The sequence below is a fragment of the Phyllostomus hastatus genome, unplaced genomic scaffold (assembly GCF_019186645.2).
Source record: "Phyllostomus hastatus isolate PE091 unplaced genomic scaffold, TTU_PhHast_1.1 phas_contig_86, whole genome shotgun sequence".
In the NCBI taxonomy this organism is placed as follows: domain Eukaryota; kingdom Metazoa; phylum Chordata; class Mammalia; order Chiroptera; family Phyllostomidae; genus Phyllostomus; species Phyllostomus hastatus.
Genome location: NW_025333977.1, coordinates 84,156,227 through 84,182,836, shown reverse-complemented (window position 1 = coordinate 84,182,836; position 26,610 = coordinate 84,156,227). Strand labels below are relative to the sequence as shown.

The following is a 26,610-nucleotide window of genomic DNA, read 5'->3' as shown; positions in this document are numbered from 1 at the left end:
CTCCTGCAAAGACATCAGCATGACAATGAAACTATTGCTCATTCTTCCAGTCTTTATTAGTGCTATTTGTAAAGGATAGAATGAATGGAAGGGGCTGATTCCACCTGTTGCTTTTACTTCTTAAGGTCACCAGGGCAGTTTCCCATAGGTGTACATTGGATCAGATGACTTACTTTCATTTGTAAAAGGGAGACGTGATAAGTAAAAACTACAGACTGCAGCATGCAAATGGGCTCTTTAGCATGGATCTACAAAAAAAAAAAGCCTACATGAAGAGGTGTTTTATCTCTCTGAGATATTCCTCGTCACTAAAGAGAAAGATCATTGAGATCACTTTAAAGTGCCTTTGCACCAAACTTGGTTGGAAAAACTATGCTTTGTCCACACCTGTCCTCCGTTGTGCCTGAGGTGTCCAGAGGGAAAGTGCTTAAACAAACAGCTGGTGGTTAAGCTCTTACTGTGTCTCGTAACAATGCCAATGATAACCTAAAGCTTTGTACTTAAAAGCATCTGTCATCTAAGAAACTTGAAGAGCTTTACACATGGTAAATCATTAGAGCTCCCAACATCCCTCCTAGGTAACTACAAGGCAAATATGATCTCAGCTGTACAGATGGGGAAACTGATGTGGAAGAAAGGCAAAGTGCTTTTTCCATTTTTGCACAATGACTCAGCAGCAGCTCTGAGAATAGAAAGTATGTCTCCTGACTACAGTATTTCTATGTAGGTACTCGACCACACACTTAATGAGGAATTGTCCCTGAGAAAGACTCTATTTACAACTACAGCAAAGAAGGATTTACACTTTATAGTCATTGTGTCTAAAAATCAGTAAGCCAAGTGCCAGTTGTTATGCTTTTTATGCAGTTATTATGCTCATGGTGTGACTGAAAGACCATTGATCTGGGAGTCAGATAGATGCAGCCATTTAACTGGCTGTGAGACCATGTGCAATCTGACCAACCACTCTGAGCTCATCAAATGGAGAGAATAATATCTATCACATATGGTGGCTACAAGGATTACATGCCTATTTTGACCATGCCTATAGTTAAGATATGATGTTTCTCAATGTGTTAATCATAAATATAAAGCTTGTACTAGTCATTCAGGTGTGATGAAATTCCTGGGCAAGACAACTCCATTTAATGCCCACTGCTTCTCCTCAATATAAAATGCCACAAAAGGAAGGATGCCACAAATTTTTTTCCATTCAGATTTTATTTTTGCTGTTGCACACTGTAGGTTTGTCCATTTCAAATAAATTCTCTAGTTTAGTGAATTTCTCCCAAAGAAGAAAACAAACATTCTTTCTGTACTTGAAGAACAAACAGTATTGGATAAATGTCTCATTCATCCATTTATTTACTTACACTAACTTTTGCCACTTTACAAGTGTAACATTTTATATAAATTACATTTTCCAATTATAAATAATATACTTATTTAAATTTTAAATGACACAGATAGTGTAAAAAAGGAAAATGTTAATAGTATTTGGTGTCTGTTTCTTCAAGATTTCTTCTAAGAAACTTCTTAGAGACCATGATTTGTCTCTAGTTAGTCTATAAGAAGTTTTATGACAAATATTTTAGTTTGATGGTTACCTCAAAAGCTACTACCCAATAAGTTTATATCAGGTTCTGATGTTTGCCTTTTTATCCACCAGAGTTTATATAATAGAATGTTTAAATACTACACAAAATGTAACAAAGCTTGTTGAGATGTTTCTAGACAAGATGCTTCTGACTTGGCAGAGTGTTACTAGAATGGGTGTCCCTGCAGAATGACAGTCGGACCTGGAATTAGAATAAATAACATAAGTAGCCACAAGGGAAGTTGGGTTAGTAGGCACTGGACTGTGGATTGCTTCTGTCATGCTCAATTTACAGATCCTAGCATGCAAATTCATCATTTTACCTGACAGGGCAAATCAGGCATAGAAATCATGCACCGAAGTCATGAAGAGTGCTACATGAACAATAAACAACAATATCCTAAGGTTGAACGCACCCAAGCTTGCCTCCGTAGTCACCAGTTGCCTTTGTGCAAACCCTCAGGCTATACTTACATCTTTCTCATAACCAAGGCATCCATCGCAAAAGCCTGAAGATAGGTAATATAATCTGGCTGTAGCCTTCCTGAAAATAAAAACAAAACAAAAAACAGAACTAAGTGGCACTGAAGTTCCTAAAAGGCTTGCTACCATTGAGAATAATATTATTTAAGATTTTAAAAAATTAGCACTGAGATTTCACTAAGGGTCATCAGTTTCTACAAAGGTCTTCTAAATTTGACTTTTATTTTAATTCTTTTACATTTATGCACCAAGTAGCAAAGGCATTTCTGCTTTGTTTCAAATAGTCTTCCCTCAGTATCTGCTTTGCATACGTATTTGATGGATGCATAGCTGGAATGACACCTACATAAATAATACACTGGTATAGACAAGTAGATGGAAGATGAATAAAGAGAGGGGCACGTGAATGGATGACGAACTGGTGAGAATGTACTGTGTGTTCCCTTCACAGACAGATATACTTGGCTATTTTTATCAATCTTCCTAAAGAACTTGAAATTTGAATTTAAGAAATTTAAATTTTCTTCATGCTTTCATAGATGCTTTAAGAATTTAATACAGGTAGCTTAAGAATTACTAAAAGGAGCCATCACTTGTCTTTCTCTTTCTCTGTCTTCTTTTTTCCCCACAATTTCTTCTATCTTTGCCTTATCGTTTTTTATCTCTTTCTAGCCTTCATCTTTCTCTTTTTACATTTATATGTTTAACTGCTCATTTTACTAATATTTACTCTCAATCTACCTGCTTTTCCCTTTATTTTTCCCCCTAATATTTGTCAAAAAATAGCTACTAATTTGAGTTTTGCTTTTTATTATGGGTGTGCAGAGTGGAAAGAGAACAGGAAGAATAGGCCTTTAGAGAAAAAATATGAGTGCTTTTCAGATTTCCCATTTGTCCTCTCTCTTGCAGTAATGAGCAATTTCTGCCCAATCCTAAAAAAAGAATGAGAAGAAGATGCAGAGAAATGGGAAGTTGAAGTGGAATTATTTGATTTAGATATCAATACAAATTAGGAAAGTCAGGAAGCAAATGTATGATAGCAGAGTAATACAGTAGGTTCAGTGAGGCATAATCAAGAAGGAAATAGCACCCCAAAAGGATTCATAATAATACCATATTTCCTGGAAGAGAGACATGCCTCCAAGGATTTAAAGATAATAACACTTTGATGCCATTTCTTTGATTCCAGGTTATAGTTTATATTATAAGGTTTAACCCATACTGAGAGTGTGATTTCCTAGGCACAGAAGGAGTTGGCTTTTTGGATACATCTTTTTGTATGTTAATTTATCCAGCATTGGTTTTTGTGGCATATATTGCTTTATGTAATACATCCCCAGAGTCTCCCAAACCTCGAATAAATATTTCAAGTAGGAAAGAATTTTGTCTAGTGTGTTTTTCATTGACTTTTCATTTTTTTAGGCAGATACATACTTATGTAGGTGCCGAAAATAGCACCATGTGTTAGACTGGTGGAGTAATACTGAACCTTGGTTCAGCATCTTTGGTACTGGAGTTCTGGCTAAGAAAGAATTTAGAGCAAAGACTCAAACAATAAGAGAGAGTTTATTTAGAAAATCACTCAGAGGTAGAAAAAGTGAGCTGTAGAACAAATGGGCTCAGGAAGGAAGTTGCAGAGGTAAAAGAAGGGCCCTTGGAATTTAAGAGAAAGTGAAAGGCAAGGGAACTACTCCTGGGGGAAGGGAGTGGGGAAAAGCAAGGGTGTGCTTGAGAAAGTGAGAGAGAGAGCCCGGCTGAGTCCCATTAAGTATATTTATTGGAGGCCTCGGGAGAATCCCAGTAGAATATTCATTAGCTTTCCAGGTGTGTCCTTTTAGGTTCATGGTCTCTACTGATCAGTAGGTGCCACGGCAGGGTGGGTCATTAGTCAATGCAGCTGGTCCTAATGTCAGCCATGGCATGGTTTGTCTAGTTTTGCTGTTTTTCTGGGCCTGGAGCTAAAATACAACTGAGGCCATAGACGTATTTGATGTAGATCGGAATCTCATTGTCCTGAGGGCTTAACACTTAAGGGCTATGCTCTGGGCCCCTTGTTCATTCCCTCTCTAAGGGGGTCTAACCTGCATGCCAGGGAGGAAAGGTCAGGGGAGGGTCTGAACCAAATTACCAGCCGTGTGAATGGTCAGGAGTCTAAACCCCATGACCAGTTATATGGTAGAGGAGGAAAGGTTACCCTGGGGGTGAGGTCCTTGTTTTCCCAGTTTTGCCCATTGCTAGGACACCCATGGCTTTCTGCCCTGGTGACCTTCTATACCTGGTCTATTGTTTCTGCTCTGTTCATGTCTGTCTAACTGCCTACCATACTTGCAGATTTTAATTAGGCTAAAAAAGATACAAAAATTTAACTGCCATGAGAAAATTATACTACTTGGATTTACAGCAAAATGAACATAGTGAAAATCCAGAATCTGATCAAGTTTTTGCCTAGGAACCCAGATAATTTTCTAGGCTCAGACACCAATAATAAACTCAGTTTTGATTGTTTCTAGTTTATGCAACTTGTAGTTTTTTTCTGTTCTCCCCACTATGGTTCACATATGCAACCTTACCAACATTTTGGGAGGATAGGTTCTACTCCTTCTCAGTTAATGACTAAATGCATGATCTTGTGCACTTCTCAACATCTGTGGATTCAGTATCTTCAGCTGAGGGGACAAAAGGATTGCTCTATATCACCTCTAATGAGCCTTATAGATCTAAATATTTGAGAATCATTTTAAAAAGTCTTGTTTTATACTTAGTGCTCTTGTTGATCATAAAACTTGCTCATTTCAATGGATTGTTGACTTGTTCATTTGAAGTCAAGGTGCAACCACCTCTCCAATCATTTATCATATTGGAAACTTTTCATATTGCTCACCGTGTTTGTCACTATCAGTGTGTCAAATACAACATCTCAAAGAGTGGCATTTTTGCAACCCAGACAGAGCAGTCCCCACCACTGTCTGTCTTCCAGACAGTCCCCACCTATCTCCTGCTCATATCAGGAAGATAAGTAAATGGCTCATCTTCCCCATACAAATAATTTAGTAGCTTGTCTGTCTAGAAGGTAATGGCATATCATCTGCAATTTCTACAATTTTGATAGTGTAATATAATAGGATATGAGACACCCCCAAACTGCAACCCAGACAGCTCTGTTGTTAAGACTGGTAAATTATTCTGACCTCCTCCTCATAGAAATATTGTGGCCAGCACCACTCATCTGTACTTGTTCTTCTTTGAGTCTTTTTGATCTGCCTACCTCTAGGAAGTAAAAACATTAGTTTTACTATGTATCCCATAGATATGTCAATTTAAATAAAATATCTGGCCTCTGAACAGTGATTTGGTGCTTTTTATATTACCATTTTCCATTGATTCATCTTTTTTCAATAAGTCCTTTATTGTGCAATGTTAACATATTTACAGTCCTGAGTTACATTTGCACCAACCTCAGATACTAGAAAATGAAACATTCAAAGGGAGAGAGAGAAACAAAGTTGCCAATGTATTTGATAGGATATATAAGACAAGAAGTAGAAAATTTCTAGGAAAAGGTATGATTTTTATTTCTTCTGTAAATTCTGAATATGGCTTGTAATATTTAACCAAATAAAGAAAATTTGGAATCATACGATCTGCCTCAGGTTGACTGATAAGAAAAAAAAAGTGTATTTTATTCAAATAAATTAGGATATTTCTTTTGTGAACTATAGAAATATGAAGTAGTTGTGTTCATCATCATCATAAGCATTGTAATAATGATAGCATTCCTTCCTTTGAATGTACAGCTTATTTGTATTCATTCACCCAGTATCCATGTATCCTTTCATTAATTTCACATATGTTTGCTGTGAATACACTTGGTGAAAGACACAATGCAAGGAACCAAGAACTGGTTTACAATGACAGTCTATTAAACTGATTAAGCCTAGTAATAATTGGGTATATTTTTACTTTATTAGAAATTCCAACAGGGCAGATACATTAACATTACTCAAAACATTAAAAATAGAGGGAATTCCAGCTTTCACCATTAGGTCATAAGAACTAGATACTTAAGTTTTATTTTGTAAGAACCAAATCTAAAACTTAATAATCAATATAGTCATGGAATAGACAGAATATTCATAGCCAGTCTTGCTGTTGAAAATCCACAGTAACATTTCAAACAATGAACTTTTTTACCATATATTTATTTATTTAATTGTAAATTAAAACTTTTGGAGAAAAATACTTTTCTCTTAAATTTATTTTTAAATATAAATTATTCTAAGCCACACTTAAATTATAAAACATTTCATGTGGTTTATCAGTCATACATGACAGGTATTCACTGCACCAATCTTGAAAAAATATGTAAACTAACAAACCCATATGTATTCAACCCATACATTTTTGAGAGCACACAGAATCATTTCAATTAGACTTTTTATTAATGTGGGCTTGAATAATGCATGCTCTCCAAGTTGTAGATTGATTAGATTTGTACCAAGGGATCCTTTTTTATATAGCTTTGCAAATAAACAGAATATTTCCTAGATTAAACTAGCATCAGTGGTGGGTATATAAATGTTCACTAAACATGAATTGTAAAAGCAAACTCGAGAGTACATATCTGGGTGTTTAAATACGTTTGTAGTGCTTTATATGTAAGTAGAAATCTATTGTTTATTATTTCCAATTCTTCAGTGTTTTCTTTACCAGCTCCCCCACACCCCTCCCAGGAGCAGTGCCACTGGCTCTGAGTGGCTGCCCTGCCAATGATTTTGATTTAGATTTCCTTTTTAAAGAATTTTTACTCCCTTTCTTTTTTAAAAAAATAATGTTTCATTGTTTATGCTATTTTAGTTGTCCCAATTTCCCCCCTTTGCTTCCCCACTACCCTACTCGCCCTCCACTTCCATAGTCAATACCCATACCATTGTCCATTTCCGTGGCCCCTTCATATATGTTCTTTGTCTAATCCTTTCACCTCCTTTCAAAAAGTCCCCACCTTCTTTCTCCCCTTGTACAGCTGTTGGTGTGTTCCATGATTCTATGCTTCTGGTTTTCTTTTGCTCATTAATTTATCTTGTTTATTAGATTTCTCTTACAAGTGAGATCATATGGTATTTGCCTTTCACTGATTGGCTTATTTCACTTAGCATAATAGTCTCCAGTTCTATCTATGCTGTCACAAGAGAAGGAATTCCTTCCTTTATATGCTGAGTAGTATTTCCTGCGTAAATGTACCACAGTTTTTTTTTTTTTATCCACTCATCTACTAATTTGAACTTGGGATGTTTACAAACCTTGGCCACTGTAAATAGTGCTGCTGTGAATATAGGGGCACATAAATTCTTTTGAATTGGTGTTTTGGGATTCTTAGGGTATATTCCCAGCAGTAGAATCACTGGGTCAAAAGGCAGTTCCATTTTTAATTTTTGGGGAAATTCCATACTGTTTTCCAGAGTGGCTGTACCATTCTGCATTCCCACCAACAACTCAATAGGGTTCCCTTTACTCTACATCTTCCCCAGCACTTGTTGTTTGTTGATTTATTGATGATAGCCATTTTGGCAGGTGTGAAGTGATATCTCATTGCGGTTTTAATTTACATCTCTCTGATGGCTAGTGATGTTGGACATTTTTCACATGTCTATGGGCCATCTGTATGTCCTCCTTGGAGAAGTCTCTGTTCAGGCCCTTTGTCCATTTTTCAATTGGATTATTTGCCTTTCTGCTGTTGAGTTGCATGAGCTCTTTATATATTTTGGATATCAAACCCTTGTCTGATGTATCATTGGCAAATATGTTCTTCTATACAATGGGTTCCCTTTTGATCATGGGTTCTTTAGCTGTACAGAAGATTTTTAATTTGATGTAGTCCCATTTGTTTATTTTTTCCTTTATTTTCCGTGACTTAGAAGATATATCAGCAAGAATATTGTTCTGTGAGATATCTGAAATTTTACTGCCTATGTTTACTGCTAGGATCTTTATGGTTTGATGACTCATATTTAAGTCTTTTATCCATTTTGAGTTCTCTCTTTGTCAAATATTATTTGACCATAGAGACATAGGTTTATTCCTGGACTCTCAATTTTGTTCCATTGATCTATGTGTCTGTTTTTATGCCAGTACCAGACTGTTTTGATTACAGCAGCCTCATAATATAGTTTTACATCAGGTATTGTGATCCCTCCAACTTCGTTATTCTTTCTCAAGATTCCTGAGGCTATTCAGGTCTTTTTTTATTCCATATAACTTTTTGGAATATTTGTTCTAGATATGTGAAATATGCCATTGGTAAATTGTGTTGAATCTGTAGATTGCTTTGAGTAGTATGGACATTTTAATGATGTTAATTCTTCCAATCCATGAACACAATATATACTTCCATTTATTTGTATCTTCCTCAATTTTGTTCTTCAGTGTCCTATAGTATTCTAAGTACAGGTCTTTTACCTCCTTGGTTAAATTTATTCCTAGGTGCTTTATTTATTTTTTGTTGCTATAGTAAATGGGATTTTTTTTTTGGTTTCTCTTTCTTATAGTTCATTATGGGTGTACAATAATGCTATTGATCTCTGAATATTGACTTTGTATCCTGCTACTTTGCTGAATTCACCTATTAGATTGAATAGAGTACTTTTCTGGTGGATCCTATAGGGTTTTCTAGGTAAACTATCATGTCATCTGTAGGTAATGGCAGTTTAATTCCTCCTTTTCAATTCATATGCCTTTTACTTCTTCTTGTTGATTGTTTTGGCTAAAACTTCCAGTATTATGTTGAATAGGAGTGGTGAAAGTGGACACCCTTGTCTTGTTCCTGATATTAAGGGAACAGCTTCTAGTGGTTGCACTTCGACTGTGATATTGGCAGCTATTTTTTCATATATGGCCTTCATTATATTGAGATATGCTCCCTCTATTCCCACTTTGCTGAGTATTTTATCATAAATGGGTACTGGAGTTTATCAAATGCTTTTTCTGCATCTATTGATATGATCAGGTGATTTTTGTTTTTATTTTATTTATGTAATGTACTATGTTTATTGATTTGTGAATATTGTAGCATTCTTGTGTCCCTGGAGTAAATCCCACCTGATCATGGTATATGACCTTTTCAATGTATTGCTGGATCCAGTTTGCTCATATTTTGTTGAAGATGTTAGCATCTATGTTCATCAGAGATATTGGCCTGTAGTTGTCTTTCTTTGTTGTGTCTTTACCTGGGTTTGAGATTAAGATAATACTGGCCTCATAAAAAGAATTTAGGAGTCTTCCCTCTTCTTGAATTTTTTGGAACAGTTTGAGAAGGGTAAGTGTTAGCTCTTCTTTGAATGTTTGGTAAAACTCACCTATGAAGCCATCCAGACCAGAGCTTTTGTGTGTTGGGAATTTTTTGATTATTGCTTCAATTTCACTAGTTGTTATAAGTCTATTCACATTTTTTGCTTCTTCCTGATTCAGTTTTGAAAGATTGTATGTTTCTCTAAATTTGTCTATGTCACCCAGGGTGTCAAATTTTTTGGCATATAGTTATTCATAGTATATGAATAATTATGTAGTTATTCCTACAATCCTTTATATTTCTGTGGTATCATTTGTTACTTCTCTTTTAGTTCTGATTTTATTTATTTGGGTCTTTGTCTTTTTTTCTTGATGAGACTGGTTAAAGACTTATTGATTTTGTTTCTTTTGGATCTTTCCAAAGAACCAGCTCCTGGATTCATTGACCCTTTAACATGTTATTTATTTATTTATTTATTAGTCTCTCTGTGACTCTGACCACTCTATGTAGGTTCTGATCTTGATTCTGTCCTTCTTCTACTCTGGGTTTTCTTTTTGTTATTGTTGTTCTAGTTCTTTTAGATGTAGGGTTAGGTTGTTTGTGATTTTTTCTGTCTTCTTTAGGTAGGCCTGTGATGCTATGAACTACCCTCTCAGGACTGCCTTCACAATGTCCCATATGTTTTGTATTGTTGCATGATAATTTTTATTTGTTTCCCAATACTTTTTGATTTCTTCCTTGAATCATTGTTAATCCATTAATTATTTAATAACATGTTATTCAACCTCCATGTATTTGAATATTTTCGAGTCTTTTTCTTGAGGTTGGTTTCTAGTTTCAAGCCATCATGATCTGAGAAGATGATTGATATGATTTCAGTTTTCTTGAATTTGTTAAGAGTTGTTTTGTGTCCTATCATGTGGTCTATATTTGAAAATGATGCATGTGTATTTGAGAGGAATATATATATTGTTTCTTTGGGTTGAAATATTGTGTAAATATCAATTAAGCCATTTGATCTAGTGTGTCATTTGATGCTGCAATATCCTTGTTGATTTTTTGTTTGGAAGATCTATCCATAGTTGACAGTGGAGTGTTAAAATCCCCTACTATGGCTGTAATGCTGTCAACCTCTTTCTTAAAGTCCTACAAGATTTTCTTTACATATTTAGGTGCTCCTACATTGGGTGAATATTCTCTTTGTTAATGCATCTGGCTGGTCCTATTGTTATTATTTATACAATGATAGTTCTCCATCCTTCTTTTTACCTTTCCTGACAGCAGTTATGGAGATAGAAATGATGTCTATCCTCAAAGATTTAATTCTGCTAGTTGTTTTATGTCTCTAAAACCTTCCTATGTTGCCATTCCTTAGATGAAATATCTTTCAGATCCCAAATGAGCATCTTTACCTCTAGAAAACTGTATGTTTGTTTGTTTTCTTTTTCTTAACATGAATGTGTGGTTGCCTCTTGTACAACCCTACTGGAGACCTGGCAGGCAACCCAGGCATGTGCCCTGACTGGAAATTGAACCCACAATCCTTTGGTTCTGAAGCCAATGCTCAATCCACTGAGTTAGACCAGCCAGGGTGAAACTATATGTTTTTATAATTTCATAATTATTTACATAAGCACATATTAATACTTGTACAAACAAGTGTGGGTATTTGGAGGTAATAACATTTTATAATGAAAATTTATCCATTGGTATACATGTAAACAAATTATAGGTTACTATTAATTTTTATCATTACAAGGGAAACTCATTAGAGGCAGACCATAATGTGCTAGATTTTATTAATTTATCTGTTATTAATTGGGTAGGGGATATGGGAACTATATCAAAAAGTTTATATAAAGAAGACAATTTTCTCTTAGAGTATACTTATAATATGAAAGGGTAAAATCATATTATATACTAATATAGAAAAGATGTTATATAAATAAAAAGAAATAGAAGTGCAAGCAAAAAAATCTGAGTTATTTGCTGACATGGAAATATATTTGGGTTCTTGGATAAGCAATTAACTTGCATGGCCTCAGTTTGCATATTTATATATAAAATAAGGTACTTGAACTAGATGGTCTACAATTCCTCTTCTATTCAACATTTACCAGGTAACAGAAACCCAGTTCTTACTAGCTTAAATAAGCCAGGAGGTGAAAGACAAATACCATATGATCTCACCTATAAGTAGAACCTAATCAGCCAAAGAAACAAGCAAGAAAAATATAACCAGAGACACTGAAATAAAGAAATAACAGTAACCAGAGGGGATGGGGGAAGGGATAAAGGAGTGAAAAAGGGGAAGGGTCATCAAGGAACATGTATAAAGGACTCATGGACAAAGCCAAAGGGGGGTAGGATCGAGGGTGGGAGGTGAGGATTGGTGGGGCAGCGGGGAGTGTTAGGGGAAAAATGGAGACAACTATATTTGAAAAACAAAAAAAGGAAAAAAAAAGAAAAAGAACTATCCCTAGGGATGGAAGTGAAAATGGCTTCAGGATGCAATGGAACCTAAGGGTTTCTACCTTGTAAGCATTCTCTTTTGTTTTCTTTCCACATCTTATTTCTGCTTTTCTCATTTCTGGCGTCTTTCTTCAGTGCTGCTCTTTGGCTTTTTCCATGTATCAGAAGATTACAGTGTTGCTGTCAGCTCCACACATACATCCATAATTACAGAGTTATAACCATATTGAAAAGGAAACTTCCCACATCAACACTATCTAGAAAATCTCTGGAAAGGAGGTTACCATTAATTTCTGTTTATTGTCCAGAATAGTCTGCAATCTTCTTGTCCCTGCATAACTATTAAGAACAGTCTCTTCCATTCTTAATAGTCCAGTTTGGGCAAGAAATTACTCAATCACCCAACCTTAAAGGAGACTAATTATCTTGGTTTAGGTTTCATTCTCTCTTTGCAGTAATCACTTTGGGCTAATCAGAGAAATGAGATGCAGTGATTGGCCATAGCTGGATCGTATGCAAACAGTTAAGGCCAGAGACTTAGGTTGTGTGATTGAAAACACAGGTAGGTGGCAAAGGAGCAGTCTCTGAAGGCAAGAGTGGTTTTCATCTGATGAAAGCATAAAGATTTACTTACAGCATTGGTGACACACACATATGGCTGATATGTCATTACAGAGTGCAAGGTATACACAGAGAACGCTGAATAGAGGAATGATCAGTATTAGATGGGGTTATAGCATCTGAGATTGTATTGTAGATTTATTCTTAAAACTGAAGATAATTATAGTGCACACTGTAAATAAGTTAACTCATATATATGTTTAATTTGGGTGTATAGATGTGTGTGTGTGCACACATACATACATACTTATACATGTATATATACAACCTTAATTTGTTTTAATATTCATGAATACCAATCTATTACAAAAGTAATCTAGGATCATGGTTATACTTCTATAGGCTTCTAAAATGACTTTTTGTTTAAACAAAGATATCAGGGACTTTTTTGTTTGTATTTAATTTTTTAAAAATTCTAGTCCTTGAGATATCAAGATAAGCTATGTTTAAGTTGGAGTGGTGTAAATGGTATAGCGGTATCAGTGCACATATTTTGCTTTCCCTAGCAGGTCTACCCTCAGTCAGCAGTTCTACAGGATGACAGTTTTCAGGAAGAGTCAAGATCTTTTGTAAATTAAAAGTGATTATTCATCATAATAGAATTGCAAATAGTACATTAATGAGTGGATGTGCTAATATCTATTTGCTTTTTAGACGTTTTAACCTAAATTTGTTTTTTAGCTCTAATTGGTGAAATCACAAATGAAATACATAATTATCACTTTAAAATAGCACCATAGAAGATGTTTTTTATAGTATATTTAGGCTATGAGTCACAAAATGTTTTCTACAATGAGGCAGTAAAGTGTGTTATTGAAAAATGTCAGTGGTTGAGTTTTTTATTTTGGTTTCCTATATTGGGCAATGAAAACATGAAATAAGATTCCTTATGAAGTAGCAAGTGGTTTAATTTCTTTTATTAAAATATGTTAACTACCTAGTACATATCAGGTATAGTACTAGGCAATGAGGACATTAACACTAAGCTTGTGATCTCAGGATCACTGTCTACAGAGTGAGCAGAGTTGCACTACTTAATAAGCATGTAACAAATGTGTGTATATCAATCTGATACTATATGGCAGAACATATGTAGCCTTGATTTGGTCCATTGTCCATGAATAGTGAATGAATTATTAGTATGAGCTTCTATGGGAACAGAGGAAGAGAAAGCTAATTCTGCATAAAGGAAGACTCAGGTACAGTGATCCCTCACCTGTCATGGGAGTTACATTCCAGAGACCCCCACGATAAATGAAAATCCACAAAGTAGTGGTGTTATATTTATTTTGTTATTTATATATATTTTAAGGCTTTATACACCCTTCCCACACTCCTGTAAACCTTTCCCACACTCTTATAAACACTTCATATGCTCTTAAACACTTTCTGTACTCTTAAACCTACGTAATTTTAACAACATATAAAATTGTATATGGGTACTCACCAGTGAAGCATACAGTGAAGTATTGTGGGTTTTTAAACTGGCAATACAGTGAAGTCGCAATAAGTGAACTGTGATATAGCAAGGGACGACTGTACTCCAATTTGCAAGGGATTATACATAAGTCTTAGAGGATTAGAAGAGATGATCAAGTCAGCAAGGGGGAGGGTTGTTGTAGATTATTATAAAGAAATCATTCCAGATGCAGAGTATAGTATGTTTTTACTGTTAACCAATCTTTTCTGGATTTTATGTGGAAGTTCTTATGATGTGGCAAAGTAGAGAGAATATTGACCAACAATTCATGATAAGCCAGCTCTTATCCCAGATGTCCTCCTGGAGGCCAGGGTTGTCTCAGGAAAACATTAAGAACAATGCCAAATGTTAACACATCTCTAGTGGTGAACTAAGGCTACAGCGGAACTACAAATCTACCATAAGTGGCCTTCTCTTGGAGATCTATACTTTCTATAATTCCTTTCTAAAAGGGAAGAGTTACATGGGACACTATTTTCTTATGTGTCCATCTCATGGCCCTTGTAGCTTTGCACTTAGGTGACTGGAGCAGTAGGATAAAAACATTGCAAAAGTTCAAAAAAACAAGTATATTATTAAAGAAGGAGTCAAAAGTGGAATATGAAAAGCTTATGCATTCAGGAATAAGAAGAGGGGGTTATCTAAAAAAGAACAAGTTCAGAAGTGGCGGAGAGTGGTGCTGATGTTGGCAAGCCAGGCATGAAAGAGCACCTGACTTTTGGGATATTTAAAGACAGTGCCAAATGTTGACACATCCCCAGTGGTAACTAAGGCTATTAGAGGAAAGAAAGAAATTCCATGAGAAGACTATATGACAGCAATGCAAATACCAATATCATAAATTAACTAGTTTATTCCCCTATAATATATGGGAGAAACAAAGAAATTCAAAAGCTCTTTTCCGATTTGTAGAAAATATTAGCCTAACCTTAATCTTTGGTCCACAAATCTTTTTTTCTGATTAGTTCAGAAGGAATGAAGCATAGAAAAAATGATTTAAGCTGATATTCAGCTCTAATATTTTAATTTTGCACCTTTTCATTGCTATTCTATCTCCTTTCTTTACTTTCAGCCATCAAGAAGCACATACACCTACCACTCTAAATACATTGTCTCTGCCCTATATTGACAATGTTTTCTACATAAATGAGCCCACAACAGGGTCTGGACATGAGGTACAATGAGATGTCAGAGCTGGTTATTCACCTAGACTTTGTGCTGCTGGTCAGTAGCTTTTGCTTATTGAGGTATAAACTTGTAAATCAAAGGAATTGTTTCTTTCCATGATGCCACAGAGCATATGACTTCAATGTGCAGAGTCAGAAGGGAAGACCCAGGCACTATATTTCTCATCACTACTTAGATATTTTTTCCTCCTTATTGACAAAATCTTTGTTCTCTAACTGGTCTTCAACTAGAGTTTTTACTGGATTGCCCATTTCCAGTGTTGCTTGTCTCTGTCTGACTGTAACCACTTTGCCTTGTGACCTTTCTCTCTTCTCCAGTGTTTTGTACAGTAAGTTCCTGCCAATTTCACTTCTGTAACATTTAAAAAATTTATCCTCCTAATTTCTTCCTCTATCATCACTACCCAATTCAGACCTATGTTACTTTTTGTTAATATCATTGAGTCACCCATTCTTCACATTGCCCTTCCAATCTATTCTACACACTGTAGCCAGATCTTTCTAAATGTGGATTCTACTTTTAATTACATGTCATTGCTTTTCTTATATACTTTAGTGGTTCACCATTATTCTTACAATAAAATTAAAATTTCTTTCAAATGCAAACAAATCCTTAGTAATCCAATCCATCTGAAATCCTGCTACAATGATCTTCTTTAGTGTCCTACAAGGGACTGTTTTCTCTTTCACATTGCTTTTTCCAACTTTTCATCTGTCTAATGTCAACTCTTTCTTTAATTTTTATCCTAGTTTTCATTTTCTCTGGGAAGCCTTCCCTGAACCACCAGTAGTCTTGGTTAGGTAAACCTCATATACTCAAGATTGTCTGTTGGATTCATTCATTTTATTATGTTTTTCCTTCAAAGATTATACTCATCTAGTGCAGAGGCTGGCACGTATAGGTATTTAAATGTAAATAGTCCTGTTATACTGAGATAATATTAAAGATGCTTAACTTCTAAATTAAAGACCTCTTCTATGTTCTAGCAATTACCAATTATTCTTCACCCTCCTTAAAAATATGTTTTTAAATTTTGCCTAAATGAATTGATTCTTTGGGTGATTTCCCCATGTATTCTAAGGATTACATAGTCCAAGGACCATCTCTTTTTTTATTACAATAAACAAAAATTCTTAAAACACTGTGTCCTTCTTGGAATGAGATAAAGAGTCAATTCAGTAAAAGAGACAAAGTCTGTGGTCATCTTATAGCATCTTTCCTTGTCCTCATTTCTCTCCTCCTCAATGAGCATGTACTCTCAACAGTAAATCATTTTTCATTTTTTATTATGTTTTTCCTCAGTGAACATCTATTGAGCAGATACTATGAACTAGGCAGTGTTATACTGATAGTATAATTGTCAAGCATAGGATTATAACTTTGTATTATAAAGGCTAATTTATCATTATTTTGTGTCTTAAATTTATGGTTCACAGTTTTTTAACTTGTTTTTTCTGCATCAGTCTATGCTTTGAATGACAGAGATTATTTACCAATCCTGTATCTTCAGTCCACTATTGGATAGAGAATGCTATGTAAAGAGATAATGAACTCTGTTTTAGAAGTTAACTAATCATACAGAAGACAGCATGAGAAAATTTACAAAACAGTGTGTAAAGCACTCAGGTTAATGACAGGGATCATAAGAAACTTACAAATGTGTGCCCAAGGCAAGAAGAGTTTCAGGCCTATCTGGGGTTTTGTAGGTAACCAATGGCTAAATTTGGCCTGGAGCCTATCACTGCCAGCCTCGGTAGGACACACAATTGTCCATGCCAGAGGAGAAATGTGCTTTTTTTGGAGTAATGCATCAATATTTCCATTTATTTTATGCTATGCTTATTTAATAATAACTTAGGCATTTAGCAAGAATATATTTCCTGCCTGTTTATTTATTCAGCCAGGCAGTGAAAGACTAGTACCATATGATCTCGCCTATAAGTGAAACCTAATCAATAAAACAAACAAGCAAGCAAACCAAAACCAGAGACTTGGAAATAAAGAACAAACTGACAGTGACCAGAGCATAGGGGGGGGAGGGGGATCACAGTGAAGGGAGGGGAAGAGTCGTCAAGGAAATTGTATAAAGGACCCATGGACAAAGGCAACAGGGGTGGGGGTAGACTGAATGTGAGAAGTGGGATTGGGTAGGGCAGTGGAGAGTAATGGGGGGAAAATGGAGACAACTGTAATTGAACAATAAAAATAATAATAATTACTGAGCATCCAGTTTTGCCTGGCACCATTCTAGCACCTGGCATTAAAGCAGTGAACAAAAGGTACAGAAATGTCTAACCTATAGGAAGCTTATGTTCTAGTGGGGAAAGGCAGACTATAAAGAAATAAAGAAGTAAACATTTCAGTTTGTTAGCTGGTTATCAGTGCTATGGAAAACAAAAACTAAGTGGAAAGGGGTATCCAAAGATGTTTTACAACAGGTATGTGACGGTGAAATTTACTAGAGAAAAGCATTCCAGGCTAAAGGAGGAGCACAGGAAAAGGCCCTGGGGCAGGAAATTGACAGTACTATTCCAGGCCTAATAGGGAGGCCAGTGTGCTGTATAGATTCAGTGGTGGAAAGATAAGGAGATGAGGTCAAAGAGATAATGGACTGTCAAGTCTGTAAGGCTTTATAGGTCACTATTAAAACTTTAACACCCTGTTAAGGTCTTGATATTAACTCTGAAATGAGAAGCCTTTTGGGAAGATGAGTGACATGATCTGACTTAATATTTTCAAAATATACCTCCTAGCTCCTGTATTGAGAATGGATTGCAGGGTACAGGGTGGAAACAAGGAGACCAATTAGTATTAATATTTTATAATAGTATTGTAATAGGACAGGGATGATGATGTCTTAGCAAGAGTGATAGCAATCAAAGTAGAAGTGATAGTGTTTTGGGGTTTTTTTGAAGATAGAAGTGACATGATTTCATGATGGATGAGACATGGAGTGTGACAGAAAACTTGGCATGAATAACTAGAAGGATGGGGCTTCCAAAAACTAGGAGGAAAAATGATGTGAGGAGAAGAATTTAGGAGGTAAAAACTGAGAATTTTGTTTTGGATACCCTAAGTTTTCTGTGCCTATTAGACTCCCAAGGGAGATGTTGAGTAGACTGATGGATAAATAAATCTAGGGTCCAGGTAGTGGTCCAAGGATGGAGATCTGTTTTTAATGATGGAGAAAGATCGGATATAATCTACTGGCTGGACATGTTAGACACATGAAAGTAATTAACAATCATTGAAAAGCACTAGATATAGTATGTTACAGAGTATCTCTGTACCAAATGAATGCTGGAGAAAATATGTGCAGTAACAACCCAGAGAAGGAAGACCTACATTCTGGAAAGGATCCAGAGAGAAGACAAGGTTTGAAGTGGCCTAGAAGCATGTGTTGAATTTCAGTAGTTACAAAGGAGAGAGGTATCCAAGGCCCAGAATAGAATATGGGGAGTGAGAACAACACAAAACCATTGAAACACAGATGAGATCTTCCCACCTGTCTAGGAATGTATTATTGGAAATCCTAAATTAGATCATAAAGAATAAAGTTATGGAAAAACTGATGTAATCTTGATCTGGTAAAAAAGTATTCCTAGAGATTTCTGAGTTGGTGAATAACATATAATGCATTATTTTCAGTAAATGAATATGGTGGCCACATTGAATTTATTCAGTTTTGCAAATCCAGCTTTAGTATTTCCTGCAAAATATTGTCCATCAGAGCCCTAGAGCATACTGGGTAAAGAAAAAAACTCTAGCCCTGGCTGGTGTGGTTCAGTGGATTGAGTGCTGACCTGCAAACCAAAGGGTTATTGGTTCAATTCCCAGTCAGGGCACATGACTAGGTTGTGAGCCAAATCCCCAGTAGGGGGCACACAAGAGGCAACCACACACTGATGTTTATCTCCCTCTCTTTCTCTCTTCCTTCCCCTCACTCTAAAAATCAATCAGTAAAATATTTAAAAAAGAGAGAGAAAACTCTAATTCCATAGCTTTGAAGTGCTGTCACTGTTTCAAAATATAAATAGATCTAACAAACATATATAAATATTATTTATATGAAATTACTATGTTATTGTCTTCATACCTGTGACCATAATTAATCAGTCATAGCAATGTGATGAATTTGGATAGTCTGAAACAATATATATATATATGTATTTTTTATTTTTTTTCATTAATTTATTTTTTGCTATAGGCAGGCTGTCTTTTAACCCTGTAAAAAAAATAAGCAATTTCCCACTGGTCAATAAAAACTGCCCTAAAGAAGGGGAATATAATAATAGGAAGTAAAGAGGTTGGAATATTTTAAAACTCAAAACATGTTTGCCTTCTGTGAAGTGGCTGTACTTGCTCTGTTCGAGTCACACCTTAGTTCTCTGAACAGACTGTATAATCTGAGTCTTTCTCTGGAGAGATTACAGGGTGCAGGCCCCTTCAAAGAAGGGATTTGTGCTTGCTGGCAGCTCCCGGGGCTCTGTTCTGTCTAGTTGTTAAGATCTCCAGAGTGGCTTATGGGCTTTGTGTAATTTCTATCTGCATCCAGACAGCTGGACTTCATCTCATTTTATTTGCATTTAATAATAAGCTACCTTTCCCTACTGTTGAATGGTGAATTATCAAACACTATCAAATCCTCCTTCCTGTATTTCAACTGTACTTACTTTGAACTAGACCCACTGGTTACATGCTGGTTCCAGAGAAAAGCTGGGCATCATGCCCATGTATTTCTGGGCGGGAAATATGTTGATATATTTCTTTTGGGGGCAAAATATGCCATTTATGATCCAATCTGAGCACTGGGAATAGTACAGCAAGCTTCTGGGTGGATTCATCTTTAATTATTAAAACAGGAGAGATCATTCATGCCTCCTTGAAGTTCTCATTTTATTTTTAGTAAAGGAAATAAATGTGTAAGTCAGTACACATGAAGCACAATAGATAGTGAAGGTAAAAAGAAGAAAAAGAAACAGAATGACAGAAGGAATAAAATATAGGGCGAATAGTGATTCCAAAGGGGGAAGGAACTATAGAAAAGAGAACAAAGGACTGAGATGGCCTGCCTTGTAGGAAGCTGGTGCACAGCTCTCAATAATATTTGGAAATAAGTGGATTTGAGATCTTTTCACTAAGTCACTGTCAGTTTATATAAATGTAAGTGTGTGTTGGCAGCCACTGGGCTTATGAGAGCTAATGGTGAAGGAATGGATGAGGAATGAGTGGGAAAGATTTTGCATATTAAAACTTGCTGAAGGATTATGTCCTCTTGCAATGGATTTAGGAGGAAAAATACATACTAGTTCAAAAAATTGGGGAGGCTAGAATGGAATGAGGAATTGTGAGAAAGAGTCACAACTAGAATAAAAAGTTACTCAGTATCAAGGATCAAAGATCTCAGTGTCTGGTTTTTCTTTCTGTCTAAAGTTGCCTGGTCCTGGTAATTAGGAGGTGAGCATAATGAGGGGCTGGTCTGAGTCATGCTTTAATGAGTCAAAATTAAGGCAGGTTGGCATCCATAACACGAAGGTGCTTGTGGGGGTGGGGAGAGACAAGGTGCTGTTTTTCAGAGAACACTACTAAAACTCCAGGTGTGTTGACAGAATTAGTCATGCACTTGGGTCAGGAGGAGCAGATGAAGCACATGATTTAGGTGGATGAATGGACTCTATGATTTTTATTCTCAATGTTATTATTATAATCATGGCTAATGTGACATATAAAAACTAATTATCATTTAGTTGTGTCTGATGCTTAGAGGAGTCTGTGCCATTTCTGGTGAAATAAGCATAAGATAAAGAGTGAGTAGGGAGTTGATGGTACATAGAAGCTGGATGTTTGCTACTGTAATAAAGTTCCCTATTGTTTGATTGTCCTCTAACCTGACATATGTGGGGTTAAAATGAACTTTTCTCAATAAAGAGAGAAATATGGGAAAGAAACAAGAATATTTTCATAAGGAGTGTTTAGCTACATAGAGCCCTAAGCAGGAGTTAGGGGGCCAGATTCATTAGTCCTCCGGCCATAATATCGGTTCCAACCCAGGACAGGTCCAGGAAACAGTGTTCCAATGCCAGTACAACAACTAGAGCAAATGTGTAAATGTATTCCCTCATGCCATCAACCTTGCAATATACTGAAAGCTAATTAGAGACAGATTTCCCATTTGTCATGGCTTTGTATTTAAACTTTTTAAAAACTTATTTTATTTATTAATTTTTTTAGAGAGTAGAGAATGAAGGGAGAAAGAAAGGGAGAGAACATTGATCTGGATCAGCTACTTCTTGCACGCCTCCAACCAGGGACCTGTCCCACAAGGCAGGCATGTGCCCTGACCGGGAATTGAACCAGCAGCCTTCTGGTTTGCAGGACAACTCCCAACCCACTGAGGTATACCAGTCAGGGCATGGCTTTGTATTTCGTTTATCAATGAAACACTTTCCCTACCAACTCACTCAATAGCTCACAGCTCTAAGTAAAACAAATGTATCTTAGACTGGATTCCCCAAAAAGTAGATCCTGAAATGAAGAATTGTGTTAAAGTGATGTATCAGGAATCATTCCCAGGAAAAGTCAGTAGAGGAGTAGGAAAGTGGGTGCTGGAGGGGAAGAACTGCACATGAGAGTGCTGTATCATGCAAGATCCCACAGTGGGTATGGAACACCTCAGTGTTCCTAACTGTAGTCAGAGGGCCTGAGTGTTTATATCTCAGAACCTAGAATCACTGGTTAAGGGCTTTATTGGGGTAATACAAATTCCTGGGTACTTAAAGAGCTCCATGTGTTTGGGCAAAACAGACTTTAGGAGAGCCTGCTGATGAAGATATTCAGGTGCTGGTTGTTTAAGTAAACTTCAGTGGGAGACGATGTACATGAAACTATAGGGAGTCAGAGCATATGACACTTTATAGGCTTCATACTGCCTGAAAAAGTATGGGTATTGTCATTATGTCTTAGTATAGTCCTTTTTCATCCATTGCCTTCCTGCATTCCTTTCCAACTTTACAGAACTTCTTCCATTATCCACAGTGAGCCATGATGTTACGTGTTTCCCCGTCTTTGTCCGTGACTTTTCTGTCGTGGAATGCTCTTAACTAAACCTCTTCCCTTTGATTGGCTGGTGAACACTTGCCTCATTCTTGAAGGTCCTACTCAAGCTTTGCCCTCTGTGTGAAGTCTTCTCTAACAACCTGGACAAATTGACACTTATTTCATCATAAAACTACAGCACCTTTCATTGATAACATAGCATATATCCCACTGAATTTTAATTTTCAAATTGTGACTGTTTACTCTGGTTATGATATCTGTGTTTTTATTAATCTTTGAAAACCTGGAACCCTTGATCCATATCCAGTACATGATCAGTATCAGTGTTGCTGAATGTAAACTAAATATGTAAAAAAAGTTGTAGGAGACACATTGATTTTTTTACTTGGAGGATCCCTTTTGAGCTAATCAAATCCAAGCCCCCAACCAGTGCAGAAATCTCTATCTACTGCATTCATAAGCAGTGGATAGGTGGTCTGTTTATTTTAAATATTGTTACAGCTAAAACAGTCAGCTTTTGTTTAATTTGATAAGACATAGCAATAATAATCAGCTGTGGGAGTGTTTGCTTCTTGGAGCCCAAACCTCCACACTCTTCTCTTACTAACTAGAGTTTATGTGCCTAAATTCCTCTTTTCTTAGTCCTTTAAATGACGTTTTCACAGGATTAGTAATACTTGTATTGACAACCAATACTTTCTAGGTTGAGAAGACAAGAGAGAATATCAACACATGTGATACACCACTAGTGTATCCAAAACTGACTCTATCCCGCCACTGGACATTTCACGGACATTCACTCTTGCTTGTGTGTTTTCCCCCAATTATGTCATGAGAAAGCGCTCCTCTTGCTGAGTCTTTTCCTGTGACCCTGCCATGCATTTGTAAATCACATAACCAAACTTTAGCAATACATTTGCTGGTTTCCAAGTAGGTTAATGTAAAGGGGAAATTAAAAATAAATAATAACTGAAATGTTTTGTTATCATCAGAGGGGCAAAGAGTATAGAATCTGGATAAGATACAGGCCTGTTTTAGAGACATATATCATGGGTGTTATGAGGTTTAACTGATATAAGAGTGATTACAATATGAATTTATCCAGCATCACTGTAGCCAAAGCAGGCCCTCTGTGCCTCTCATTCTTTGCTGTTAGAAAGTGTCTTTTCTGCTCTTTACACAACCTTCCACCACCCATTCAGACCTTTATCATCCCTTGCTTATCCTCCCACAGCTGGAGGTTGACTAGCTTTTGGAATAGATGCTAGAGAGCCTGTGTTTGCATTTTTCCTGTGTGCCATCTGTTCACAGAATGAATTACAGTTGCCTCCAGTTAAAAAGCAGATTGTCTTGGCCCAAGGTCAGGAGAGAAGTCTCAACATCCTGTTTGACTGTTGGAAGCCTCTTCCCCATCCTTCAAGACAGGAAAGTAACGCCTGCAATTAGAACTTGGTGCCTTGACTGGTTCCTCTGGCTATTGCTTCACAATCATCTATGGGAAATTCACAAAAGCGCCTCATCTTTTTCTGGCCTCGCCTTCTATTTCTTCATCTCAATGTGTGTTCCATTAGGATCATCTTTTAAAAAATGCCTTCTGTCAGAGTTGGTTTACTTTTAAATGTGCTTATGCTCAGAACTTTCAGAACTGTGGTCCCAATGAATGTTAGGTTTGGTGAAAAGACCTATAGTTGACATTTGCTAAATCACTTTGGCAACATTTTGTATGTTTCTATCTCTTGTATGTTTATTGAGAGATTGGAGATCCAGGGCAGAGAAAAAGAAGATAGTGAAGCTGAAAATTAAAATCTTTCCCAGATTGTGGGGCTACCACTTTGGAAGAGAAGTAAAAAGAGAATATATACATTCATTCTACCTGCTTCCTCTTCTCCAGTGCTTTGTGTTGGCATCTAGTAAAAGAATTTTTAATGTTTTGGAGGTCTTATTTTCATTTTAAAAGACTTATAAAAGTAGAAAAGTCCAATGGTTAGATCCAGCCAATTACAGAGCAATGTGCCTAAATTGTCCAGATATGTAAAATGGCAAGAGGAAGTCAGAATCAAAAGCTAAATGAAAAAAATACTCAATATCTGTTCCTTCACATTTACCTTCTTGTGAATTCACTGAAAGTATACTTGAAATCCTGAATCATTGGGCCAGTGAATGCATCTTCCTTATGCCTTCCTAATTTCCTGGTCAAGTGACCTGACTTGTTTTCTTGATTCCTCTGCAATATATGTTCTGCGACAACATCCTTTTTCTTTTCTTTTCTTTCTTTTGTATTATCCTTCTCATATATTCACTTCCCTTTTTTCCAAGGTCCAAACTTCACCAGTCTAAATACTAGTGATCCTTTAAGATCCAGTTTAAATGTCACTTATTTCATTAAGACTTCCCTGTACACATTAGCTGGAGACCCCAGGGTGGAAGATGGCATTTTAGATAAATGAAAAAGAATATGTACATATGAATGTACTGGGTATGTGGGTTAGTGGGCATTAAGACTGGCAACATAGGTTATAACCAGATGGTAGGTTACTTGAAGTGTCTGTTGGAAATAGATGAATTTAGGAAGAATATGTATTCTCATGAAGATTTTAAAAAATCAGAACACAACTTCAGGAAAATAAACTCTGTGGCTGAGTATAAGACCTATTAGAGAAAAGCCTGTCATATGCTCCTTTTATTCCAAGTCCTGTCTTAACCACTATGCTTTACTAACCACTCACTGTGTGCTAGGGGCTTTAAGATGTTCTAAAAGATGTGGATTATAAACCTGCCTTTACTGCTTTGCTAACCATGTGACCCCCAGCCTCTCTGGGTTAGTTTCCTTATCTATCAAATGATGAAAATAGTAAGAATTTCATAAAGTTCTTTTAAGGATTAAATTAAATTTATATATATGGTGATTATTATAGTTTCCAGCCTATGCTAAATACTCAGTAATTGTTAGTATTATTAGTTAGTAATTGTGGTATTATTAGTATTAATATCAATAATAATAACTATTCCTTGCTTGAATTCTTTTTTCTTTTAAAATGAGTGAGTTTTTTAAAGATTTTATTTATTTATTTATTTTAGAGAGGGAAGGGAGGGAGAAAGAGAGAGAGAGAGAGAGAAATCAATGTGCGGTTGATGGGGGTCATGGCCCGCAACCCAGGCATGTGCCCTGACTGGGAATCCAACCTGCGACACTTTGGTTCGCAGCCCGCACTCAATCCACTGAGCTACGCCAGCCAGGGCTTTGAATTCTTTAATTCACATTTCAAACAGATCAGTGTATACATAGCTACTAAAATCACTCATGGCTAAGATTCTTTTTCAATATACAGAACAATCCCTCTCATGGGCAAAAACATTCCCCTGCCCCGCTTCTCCACCCAAAGAACACTCCTATGTTGAAGTTCTAATCCTCAGTACTTCAGAGTGAACTTATTTGCAGCTAGGTTGTTGGGGTTTTTTTTCCAGAGATAATGAAGTTAAAATGTGAGAACTAACCTAATAGGAGTGGTATCCTTATAAGCAGAGGAAATTTGGAGACAGATATGTACAGAGGGAAGACAATGTGAAGACACAGAGAGCAGACAGCCATCTATAGGCCAAGGAGAGAGACCTAGAGTAGGCCCTTCCCTCACCACCCTCAGAGGAAACAGCCCTGCAGGCACCTCGATCTCAGACTTCAGGCCTCCGCCCCCCAGTACTATGAGAAAATAAATTTCTGTTGTTTAAGCCAACTAATCTTAGTACTTTTTTTTTACAGCAGTTGTAATAAATTAATACACTCCCACAGTTTTCAAGGCATTTGTTATCTTTTAAATAAATTGGTCCATTCAGTGTTCCAAGCAATAACTAGACAGGGTAGATATTTAAAGTTAGACAGGCTACCATATGAAGTAAAGACATTCCTGTAACATGTAGGTAGACTTATGAGAGTCTCTTAACAATCATGAGAGACATAGCCTGAGACCCTTGTGAATTTCTAAATTTGTAAAGACAGTAGAGAATGAAATGCCCCACTGAGGCAGAGGCTGAACAGGATTAAAGTTTCCCTATATCACAGCCTGTTGAACGTGGCCAGAGTCAACTTACATTTTACATTTTAGGAGTGCTGTAAAGTAGTGGGAACTATAAATCAACCCTTGAATGCCAAAGATCTCCCTTACATTACTAAAATCAGTTTATGTGTTTCCTACTATTTGGTACTCAGAGAAGTTATATCACAGATTCATGTTTTACTCCTTGCTGAGAATTAAAAAGGATTTTAATCAACTTTCTCATCTAACAGCTATGGAATCTGAATCCTGAAGATGAGAAATATTTTGGCTGATGTTACACAGCTAATTTCAATTTTTCCTAATTTCAGTCTTCCTTTTTTAGACTCTTAGAGAGATAATCATATTAAACAGCATTTTCCTCTTCCTTCTCTTCGGTTTT

General features: G+C 36.3%; 1 protein-coding gene and 1 long non-coding RNA gene across 3 annotated transcripts in view; one reads left to right on the top strand and one right to left on the bottom strand.

Annotated features, from left to right (window-relative positions):
• Nucleotides 1-26,610, top strand: part of LOC123827056 (limbic system associated membrane protein) — a 633,910-nt gene that overhangs the window by 38,189 nt on the left and 569,111 nt on the right. The window lies entirely within an intron of this gene.
• Nucleotides 1,470-13,986, bottom strand: LOC123827057. The gene is made up of 3 exons (XR_006787167.1): nt 13,903-13,986; nt 2,072-2,141; nt 1,470-1,799 (listed from the first exon to the last, which is right to left on the bottom strand). It is a non-coding gene; the product is annotated as an uncharacterized LOC123827057 (long non-coding RNA).